This window comes from Oncorhynchus masou, chromosome 28, assembly GCF_036934945.1.
Source record: "Oncorhynchus masou masou isolate Uvic2021 chromosome 28, UVic_Omas_1.1, whole genome shotgun sequence".
NCBI classification, from domain to species: Eukaryota; Metazoa; Chordata; class Actinopteri; order Salmoniformes; family Salmonidae; genus Oncorhynchus; species Oncorhynchus masou.
In genome coordinates, this window is record NC_088239.1 from 46,182,257 (window position 1) to 46,193,004 (window position 10,748).

At 41.7% G+C, this 10,748-nt stretch overlaps 1 long non-coding RNA gene across 1 annotated transcript; it reads left to right on the top strand.

The window, feature by feature from the left end:
• The first annotated feature begins 926 nt into the window (after nt 1–926).
• On the top strand, nt 927–9,409 carry LOC135517683 (uncharacterized). The gene is made up of 3 exons (XR_010452072.1): nt 927–1,026; nt 7,542–7,646; nt 7,992–9,409. It is a non-coding gene; the product is annotated as an uncharacterized LOC135517683 (long non-coding RNA).
• The last annotated feature ends 1,339 nt before the right edge of the window (nt 9,410–10,748 follow it).

Below are 10,748 nucleotides of genomic sequence, written 5' to 3' on the forward strand. Positions count from 1 at the left end.
GAGAAATGCTCACTAACAGGGTTGTAAACAAATTTGTGCACAGAATATGAGAGAAAAAAGCATTTCTGTGATATTTTATTTCAGCTCATGAAAAATGGGACCAACACTTTAAATGTTGCGTTTATATTTTTGTTCAGTATAAAAGGTGAATAATGGGCGTTTTTCAGGTGTTATTGCACAGTTTCAGGATGGGTCTGATTTATAACAGAAAACATGCTTATGTGTGGTGTGCCCCAAGTAGATAAATCTCAATATTTTTGAATTTGCGCAGTTTTATTCAGAAATGGCACACACAGATATTTAATGTGAAATGTAGGCTACGCATTGGTTATATAAAAGAGGCCCCTGGTTTACACAGGCAGCCAATTCGGATATTTTTGTCACTAATTGGTCTTTCGACCAATCAGATCAGCTCTGAAAAAGAGCTTTGACGTGAAAAGATCTGATGTGATCTGTCTGGCTGTGTAAATGCAGCCTACTATGCCCATGCTTGTTGCTGGGCTGAAAAGAGAAGCATCTCTCAATGATTTGACTCCATCTACTGTTCAAAGGCTGCGTCTACACAGGCAGCCAAATTCTGATCTTTTTTTGTTCCACTAATTGGTATTTCGACCAATCACATCAGATCTTTTCACATCATCTCTGTGTAATTGTAAAGCTCCAGTATCACACACACATGTTGTGAATATGTCGCCTAGTCTAGGATTACTTCAAATAAATGCTTTTATGATAGAGAAACAGTGAAAATCAAGTTCTAACTTGGAAATAATTTAGAGGATATAGGCCACTATAAAAAACAATCTTGCACTTTGCTCTTATGATGTTTTAAATAAATAATTGAGACATCAGTCCCAGCAGCCAAAGAACGGAACGCGCGCATCATGGGGAGCGTACGCACTGTGGCGTTGGCTAATAGCTATTAGCACCCGAGGCGTTCATGGGTTTAAAAAACATTCAATGAATAAACCGTGTAGTTGGTGCAATAGAAGTAAAAGAAACTGCCTACGTGTCATCAGCAGGATAAAGGTGGGTTTCCGATTATTTCATGAACAACACAATGTATTTTAAATTGGAGACATTTGTAGATCGTTGCGGGAGTGTTTGGAGTCCTGAAACGCGCTGGGATGAGATGGTTGGTGTGGCCGCTGTTTCGGCCCTGCAGATGGGGGGAAGCATCACTTTAGACAGGATTATAGAATGGCTCACTGAGAACAGCTACCGTTTTCGAATTTTAAATATACGTATGGGGTGATTTTGAATTTAGGACTGTGCTGGATGGATACGTTTGGATAGGGCCGGTGTTTTCTCAAGTGGCATCCAAGAACACTGTAAGGAATTTGGAAATGGAATCTTAAGTATCAGGTGACGTGCTGTGGGAAATCAGGATTCGCAGAAGATTAGGTCCGAAGTTATTGTTCGTTCACCTGGTTTACTAGATCTAATTGCATTTCGCATAGTGTTTGATGAACTTCGATAGGCCTACATAGTGGCTCGTTTTTGCTGAATCGGCCCTAACACTGCCACTCCTCTCCTATAACCTACGAGAGATCGTAAAGTTGATGTGCGTGTGTGTATTGTACTCTTCTCGTTCACCAAGGCTAAATTATAGTATAGGAGATAGGTCCCTCTTCTGACGTTTCACATTATTGCCACCAGATAGGGCTAGGCTACTTAGAAACGTGAACACAGAGTGAAGGTCTGGTTAAGGAATGTTATGTAACTTCAGAGAGGTGTGTTTTTATATATCAATCTCCCAGAGAGATGGGGATGTGTGAGGGTATGTAAAGAAAGCAATCCATTATGTTACAGCGAGCAAAACAATGTTTCTATAACGTGTGTGTGTTAAAACAAGCAAAACTGCTCAAGATCTTTCACTTCGACATTGGTATTTGTCTGAGTGCACACACTAACTTTGTGTGGTGGCAACATCTGCTGTGTGACATCCTATATGTACAAATGAGCAAGTTCTGAGGCCCCGACTGACTGGGTGTCTGTTTCCTGCTCTGCACCTATAGACCAGTGTTATGTAACATATGCTACACACAAGTGCACAGCCGGGAATGCACAAAAAAGGGGAGTCGAGAGTAGACTACATCAGGTATTTACTGTGCGTGCAGTGGATAGGTGTAGGTTGTGCTTTTGTTTCTATTTGGTTGTTTGATGGTCAGTTTGGATTAGATATTTTTAGTGCAATTAGTGTGGAGCTCTTTTTGGCCTTTGTCAAATAAAATAGTATTTGTAACATGCTCCGAATACAATAGGTGTAGACCTTACAGTGAAATGCTTACTTACAAGCCCTTAATGAAATAATGCAGTTGAGACATGCGTGATAAGAAATAAAAGTAACAATTAAAAAGCAGCAGTAAAATAACAATAGCGAGGCTATATACAGGGGGTACAGAGTCACAGGTTAGTCAAGGTAAAATATGAATGTAGGTAGAGTTAAAGTGACTGTGCATAATAAATAAACAGAATAGCATAAGGGAGGGAGGGGTAGGCAGGCAATGTAAATAGTCTGGGTAGTCATTTGATTAGATGTTCAGGAGTCTTATGGCTTGGGGGTAGAAGCTGTCGAACTGCCTTTTGGACCTAGACTTGGTGCTCCAGTACCGTTTGTCGTGTAGTAGAGAACAGTCTGACTAGGGTGGCTGGAGTCTTGGACAATTGTTTTGGGCCTTTCTCTGACACCACCTGGTATAGATGTCCAGGATGGCAGGAAGCTTGGCCCCATAGATGTACTGGGTCGTACGCACTAACCTCTGTAGTGCCTTGCGGTCGGAGGCAGAGCAGTTGTTATACCAGGCAGTGATGCAACCAGTCAGGATGGTTTTTTATGGTGCAGCTGTTGAACCTTTTGAGCATCTGGGGACCCATGCCAAATCTGTTCAGTCTCCTGAGGGGGAAAAGGTTTTGTTGTGCCCTCTTCACAACTGTCTTTGTGTGCTTGGACCATGATAGTTTGTTGGTGATGTGGACACCAATGAACTTGAAGCTCTCAACTTGCTCCACTACAGCCCCATCGATGAGAATGGGGGCGTGCTCGGTCCTCCTTTTCCTGTAGTCCACAATCGTCTCCTTTGTATTGCTCACATTGAGGGAGAGGTTGTTGTCCTGGCACCACACTGCCAGGTTTCTGACCTCCTCCCTATAGGCTGCCTCATTGTTTTCGGTGATCAGGCATACCACTGTTGTCATCAGTGAACTTAATGATGGTGTTGGAGTTGTGCCTGGCCATGCAGTCATGAGTGACCAGGGAGTACAGGAAGGGACAGACCATGCACCCCTGAGGGGCACCTGTGTTGATGATCAGCAGGGCTGATGTGTTACTTGGGTTGCACTTTTTTTATATTCAGAGGTGGAAACTTTCTGTGGGAATATATGGGAATTAATATTAACACCATTTAAATGTAATGTTTTTTGCATTGAATATATTCACCATATCATATGGAGACAGAAACAAACCTTTTACCTTATAATAATTAGACATAATTGCAAATGATGAAATCCTTCCAAAATAAGTAATAAAAAAACTATTTAGTTACAGATTGAACTTTAATTAAAAGAGTTGACTCTTCACATGGGATGATTTCACTGAACAACAACAGAATTGAATGATCCCCCAATGATCCGTCTCATCTCCCAAAATGTTTTCAACATGCATCTGTAAAATGATAATCTAGAAACTAAAGCTTTGGTTGTCTTCCTCAGGCTTCTATGTCTTCTCCCTGGTCCTCCTCAATGTCCACCTCTTGAACATCAGACTCTGAGGCCTCATCTTCACTGTCACTTTCTAACCTTGTTGAGGATGGCTCGTTGTCAGGCTCAAAAAGCCTCAAATTTGCCCGGATGGCAATTTTTCAACCCTTGTATTGGTCAGCCTGTTGCGTGCTTTGGTGTGTGTGTGTTCCAAAACAAGGACCAGTTGTGCTCTGAGGCAGCTGATGTTGGTGGGATTTGGAGGATGATGGAGGCAACAGGGGAAATGGCCTCGGAGCCACAAAGTCCCTTCCACCAGATGGCTGATGAGATATGTTGGCAGGACTACCATATTGCATCTCCATCCCAAAGCCCTTGCTTGGAAGTGGACTTCACCAGACTGCCAAGAACCTTGCCCTCATCCAGGCCAACGTGGCGAGACACGGTAGTGATGACACCATAGGCCTAGTTGATATCTGCACCAGACAGGATGCTTTTGCCAGCATACTTGGGGCCCAACATGTACAGTTGAAGTCGGAAGTTTTACATACACTTAGGTTGGAATCGTTTAAAATTCGTTTTTCAACCACTCCACAAATTTCTTGTTAGTTTTGGCAAGTCGATTAGGACATCTACTTTGTGCAAAGCACAAGTAATGTTTTACAATTGTTTACTGACAGATTATTTCACTTATAATTCACTGTATCACAATTCCAGTGGGTCAGAAGTTTACATACACTAAGATGACTGTGCCTTTAAACAGCTTGGAAAATTCCAGAAAATGATGTCATGGCTTTAGAAGCTTCTGATAGGCTAATTGACATCATTTGAGTCAATTGGAGGTGTGGCTGTATTTCAATGCCTACCTTCAAACTCAGTGCCTCTTTGCTTGACATCATGGGAAAATCAAAAGAAATCAGCCAAGACCTCATGGGAAAACAATGTAGACCTCCACAAGTCTGGTACATCCTTGGGAGCAATTTCCAAACGCCTGAAGGTACCACGTTCATCTGTACAAACAATAGTACGCAAGTATAAACACCATGGGACCACGCAGCTGTGAAACCGCTCAGGAATGAGATGTTTTTGTCTCCTAGAGATGAACATACTTTCGTAAGAAAATAGAAAATTTGTGGGCAGAACTGAAAAAGCATGTGCGAGCAAGGAGGGCTACAAACCTGACTCAGTTACACCAGCTCTGTCAAGAGGAATGGGTCAAAATTCACCCTACTTATTGTGGGAAGCTTGTGGAAGGCTACCTGAAACATTTGACACAAGTTAAACAATTTAAAAGGCAATGCTACCAAATACTATTTGAGTGTATGTAAACTTCTGACTCACTGGGAATGTGATGAAAGAAAATAAAAGTGAAATATCATTCTCTCTACAATTTATTGTGACATTTCAAATTCTTAAATAAAGTGGTGATCCTACCTGACCTAAAGACAGGGAATTTTTACTAGGATTAAATGTCAAGACTTGTGAAACTGAGTTTAAATGTATTTGGCTACGGTGTGTGTATACTTTCGACTTCAACTGTAGCTTCTGTGGTCCATGATCATTGATGACTGCCTTCAGCTCATCTGCAATGTGTGTCTGTTTTCCCTTGTCTGTGCTCTTGTAGAATACTGGTTGAGGGGTGGAGATGTAGGTAATTATTGCAATACAGTCTGCTTTCTCTATGATTTGCTTGACTTTTACATGAACTCTGTTGAACTCTGCATCCAGCAAATTAGTAGATAAAGCATGTCTGGTTGAAGGGGTATATGCTGGGCAAAGAACGTTCAGAAATCTTTTCCAATACTCATTGTCTGTGAGCATCAGAGGTGAACCAGTTGCATACACAGCCTGAGCAAGACATTCATCAGCATTTCTGACTATGTTCCTCCATTGAGTCAAAAAAACGTATGATACCAGGAGGACCATGAGCTGTTGCTATCGATAAGGTGTCTGATTCATCATTTTCACCTCGAATAGAAGTAGAGGAACTTTTGTCAGAGGTTGCTTGTGAGTGCTTAGTGAACTTTATGCACTTGGCCAGATGATGCTGCATCTTTGTTGCATTCTTCACACATGATTTGGCATAGTATTTGCAAATGTACACAGCTCTTCCTTCTACATGCCCGTGGCATTTTCCTGTAAAGATTAAAAAGAGTAAAAACAAATACAGTTCCATGTACAGAAATAGTTAAGCAGTTAGATTAAACAACTTTGTAATAAATGTTTTTAAATAAAACGTGTATGGAAACAGGTGAATTAACACTGCTCAGTTAGCAGGCTCAAGCAAGCTAGAAACTAACTAGCAGAAATGGTTAGAAATTATTTTAAACAGACTTTGCTGTAGGCTACTATTTACTAGTTAACAAGAAACCATGTCATATATTCACCCCACCCAGTATTGTAATCAAAACTTACCAGAAAGCATGTAGTCCTTGGCTCAGACAGTGTGGACTCAATAGCATCTCATTAGTGTGCAAGATCTTGAGATTCAGCTATACATGTGATGAAAGAATGCACTGTGCATGCAGAGGGTTGCAATTCCATTGAATTTGGGATAGTTTAACCAAAATACACCACAAGACCTAGAATTGCTTTGTGTCTCTCAAAAAAGGTTCACTGTTATAAGCTAACCTTTTTGATTAATTTAAGCAAAATTCCCGGTCTTAACTCCCCATGGAAAATTTCTGTGAAGATTCAGTTAGTTGTTACCTATCCTTACCACATGGGGGCGGCCCTTCTGGAAGTCCAGGATCCAGTTGCAGAGAGAGGTTTAGTGGAGATGAAAGTTTAATGTGAATTCACATCTCCGCTGCACATAGACACACTACATAAGATCACTTACACACAGACTTCTCCATTTCCAAGCAATAACAGCAGTAGGTTTCCCTCAAACTATTCAGAAATTAATAACCTACTATAGTTACGCTGATATTATATCCCCCTGTTTATTAACTCCCATTTCCCCAGTGTGACAGTAGTGTGTAACATGTGAGCAACCATGTATGGTTCACAGGAGCAGCACAAAATGTCAGCAGGGAACAGGGCAGATTTTTTTTTTTTTTAACACCACACCCCCACCCTGGCCTAATGGAGCACACAGCAAAGCTCTGGAATGCCATGGTAAAGTTATGCGGGGGGGGGGGGCTATTCAGAGAGTGTGGGTTTCTGATGTTGGGGAGAGGGTTGATGTGTGTGTCTGTGTGAAAAACACCTACCCCAAACCTGGATCATATTTTTATTTAACTAGGCAAGTCAGTTAAGAACAATTTCTTAGTTACAATGATGGCCTACCGGGGAACAGTGGGTTAACGGGCTTGTTTAGGGGCAGAACAACAGATTTTTACCTTGTCAGCTCGGGGATTCGATCCAGCTAACTTTCGGTTACTGGCCCGTGCTCTAACCACTTGGCTACCTGCTGCCCCATGTTGGCGGGGTGCTGAGCCCCCGAGGTTATAGGTATAGTGACCCGTGTCAGCGCAACCCCAACATGTTCAACTGCAACCAGTTGGAACCAAATCATTCTGGTCAAGAAAAGGGCTAACATGCTTACCAGACTGCATGCAAGTTGATTTTTGTCCACCCACATCAGGACACGCAGGTTGAAGTATCAAAACAAACTCTGAAGCAATTGTATTAATTTGGTGACTGGTTGAAAAGCATTAAACATATATGGCAATTTTTAGCCAGCTAGCCTTGCTGTTGCTAGCTCATTTGTCCTATTTAGCTAGCTTGCTGTTGCTAGCTCACTTGTCCTGGGATATAAACATTGGGTTGTTATTTTACCTGAAATGCACAATTAACAGTAAACCAAATTTGTTTCTAGTTGTCTCTCCTCTGTCCTTCAGGCCTTATCTTCTTATTTTGGACTTTATATGGCGGTTGGCAACCAACATTAGGTGCATTACCTCAACCGACTGAAAGAAACTGAGGTCCACATTCCAATCACACACGTGGGTATATGCTCCTAAAAACCAATGAGGAGATTGGCGAGGCTGGACTTGCAGCGCGTGGAGCGTCACAAATGGAACCAAGTTCTATTTTAGCGCCTGTCCACGCAGGCGTTGGTTGACCCATGCAATGATTGAATAACATGTATGTGTAAATGTATTTTGCAACGCGAGCGTTGTGGTCAGCATGTGAGGGGGAGCACAGTTGTAGTGCAAGCTGCAAGAAAGGCAGTAGTGGGCTGCCTCAAGTTGAGAGATGCCTGTAGGGAAACGCACTCACCCAAAGTAACGAACATGTCATAAGGGCTGTAATTACATGAGGACCCCGGTCATTTTTTTTTCTTTCAGATTTGAGAAGAAAAGGATAAATGTGGACAAGCAATCAATTACAGGTCAACATCTAAAAATATTACACCCAGAGTGGATCAAAACTCAGAAAGCTTATATTCTTGATCGGACTGAGTTTTAATCGTGTCTGCCTCTTTAGCTTAATGAGTAGAGTCATGAACAGTGGGTTGCTCACTTGCATCCCTCGGATTTGCCTTAGCAGCACATTCACCATTCTCCCAAACAGCTAACTCTGCTCTCTCGTGGCACAGGCCGAGTGCCTGAGACATGAAACAAACTAACCCAGCTCGGGATGGCTCAATTGGGCAACTAGAGACGCTGCTGACAGTCTGTTGGCGAGATGCCAGACAAAAGGCAATTTTAAAACCGCCCCAAGACTCCTGCAGTGTCTACAGCAGTGGCGATTTCAGCACTGCTGTAGAGTTGTGGGCTGCATGCCAGCAAAGCCACAACACTAAACAATACATTAATTGCACTATAACGGTGATGAGCGGTGCCCACAAACTGCCTACATAAAGCTGTCCCAACATCTTAACACTGCTACACCTGGCTAGCAGCAGAGCCTTGTCTGGCAGCGAAACAGTTCATTCAGCCTCATTTACTACCTTAATTTGTTTTTATTAGGTAACAGCTGATATGGCTGACTTGCTTAAACAAATGTGGTTTCTAATGGCAATTGAGATGTACAAACTATTGCATGAGGGGACAGCAAGCGGATAAGAGGCAATCCGTAATTTCGATTAAGACATGAATGAGCGAGCTAGGATGGATGTCGTCAACTATTTTAGACCTTTTGAAATGTACACCAAAATAATGGGCCGTTCTTACTGTGTTCTGCCTGTACCCCCAAGGATGAGTAAAGGGTGGCGTTTAAGCATACAATGAAAGCTCATGGATTACATTTCCCTAAAACGGTATAGGCTACATGTTATAGGCACATGGGCTACTAACGTCTTACTGCACAACACAGACTGAGTATTACTTTCTTAGCTTCAGTATACATATATCCCTGGCAGATTATATCATTTATAAAGCAGCATACAAGACATTTTTGGGCTCACCTTGTTGTACTCTCTTGAACATGATCAGTCCAATCAAAGCTACTGTAGACATAAAATGACGTCAAATCACGTTCTGTGGCCAATAACCTTGAGCCTTCTTTGATGGGCACTTCTAATGTAACTCTAAGGCAGCACCCAAGGGGCTAGAATGTTCTAGCTCTTCCCTTGGATTTGGCAGTGACGTAGTGTCCCCATGAGTGACAGAACACTGAGCCAATCATGGCGCAGCTCTCTATTTTCTGCTGGCTGGCCCAAACCACCACAAAAAGCACTGAGCCAGGCTGAAACACCTGCATTTTAGAGCTGCCTTACAAACGTGTTCTCTTTTTCTTGAGTATGGCTTTATTAACTTAATTATATACAATCTACAATGGAATGGTTAAAAAATAAACATATCCAGGTGTTAGAATGGCCAAGTCAAAGTCCAGACCTGAATCCAATCGAGAATCTGTGGAAAGAACTGAAAACTGCTGTTCACAAATGCTCTCCATCCAACCTCACTGAGCTCGAGCTGTTTTGCAAGGAGGAATGGGAAAAATTTCAGTCTCTCGATGTGCAAAACTGATAGAGACATACCCCAAGCGACTTAAAGCTGTAATCGCAGCAAAAGGTGGTGCTACAAAGTATTAACTTAAGGGGGCTGAATAATTTTGCACGCCCAATTTTTCAGTTTTTGATTTGTTAAAAAAGTTTGAAATATCCAATAAATGTCGTTCCACTTCATGATTGTGTCCCACTTGTTGTTGATTCTTCACAAAAAAAATACAGTTTTATATCTTTATGTTTGAAGCCTGAAATGTGGCAAAAGGTCGCAAAGTTCAAGGGGGCCGAATACTTTCGCAAGGCACTGTATTTTTCTACATTTTTGCAAACTGATCTTTAACACCCCCCCCCCCCACACACACACACACAAAATACAAATTTGACGTGTTGCCGCCGGTCTACAGATATCCCCCAAACAAAAAGTCTCTGAGAAAGAGTGAACGGCTGGTAAATAGTCACTCATACAGGGCCTTCAGAAAGTGTTCACACCCCTTGACTTTTTCCACAATTTGTTACAAAGTGGAATTAGAAGCGATTTAATATTCACTTTTGTCCACAGACTAAAAAAAATTAAACACTTTATTTGATATGTTTTAAACCCCCTGAGTCAATACATGTTAGTACCACCTTTTGGCAGAAATTATAGCTGTGAGGTTTTTAGAATTTTTAAAACTTCAAGCTCTGTCAAGTTGTCGATCATTGCTAGACAACCATTCTCAAGACTTGCCATAGATTTTCAAGTAGATTTAAGTAAACACGAACTAGACCACTCAGGAACGTTCAGTGTTGTCTTGGTAAGTAACCCCAGTGTATATTTGGCCTTGTGTTTTAGGTTATTGTCCTGCTGGAAGGTAAATTTGTCTCCCAGTGTCTGTTGGAAACCAGACTGAACCAGGTTTTCCTTTAGGACTTTGCCTGTGCTTAGCGGTTTTCTTTTTCCCATAACATGATGTAGTCACCATCATGCTTAAAAATATGGGGCGTGGTACTCGGTGGCGTGTTGGATTTGCCCCAAACATAATGCTTTGTATTCATGACAAAGTTACTGCAAAAAAAGTTACTTATCACTTTAGTGCTGTTAGTGCATATTTTGGAATATTTGTGTTCTGTTCAGGCTTCCTTCTTTTCACCCTGTCCGTTTAGGTTAGTATTT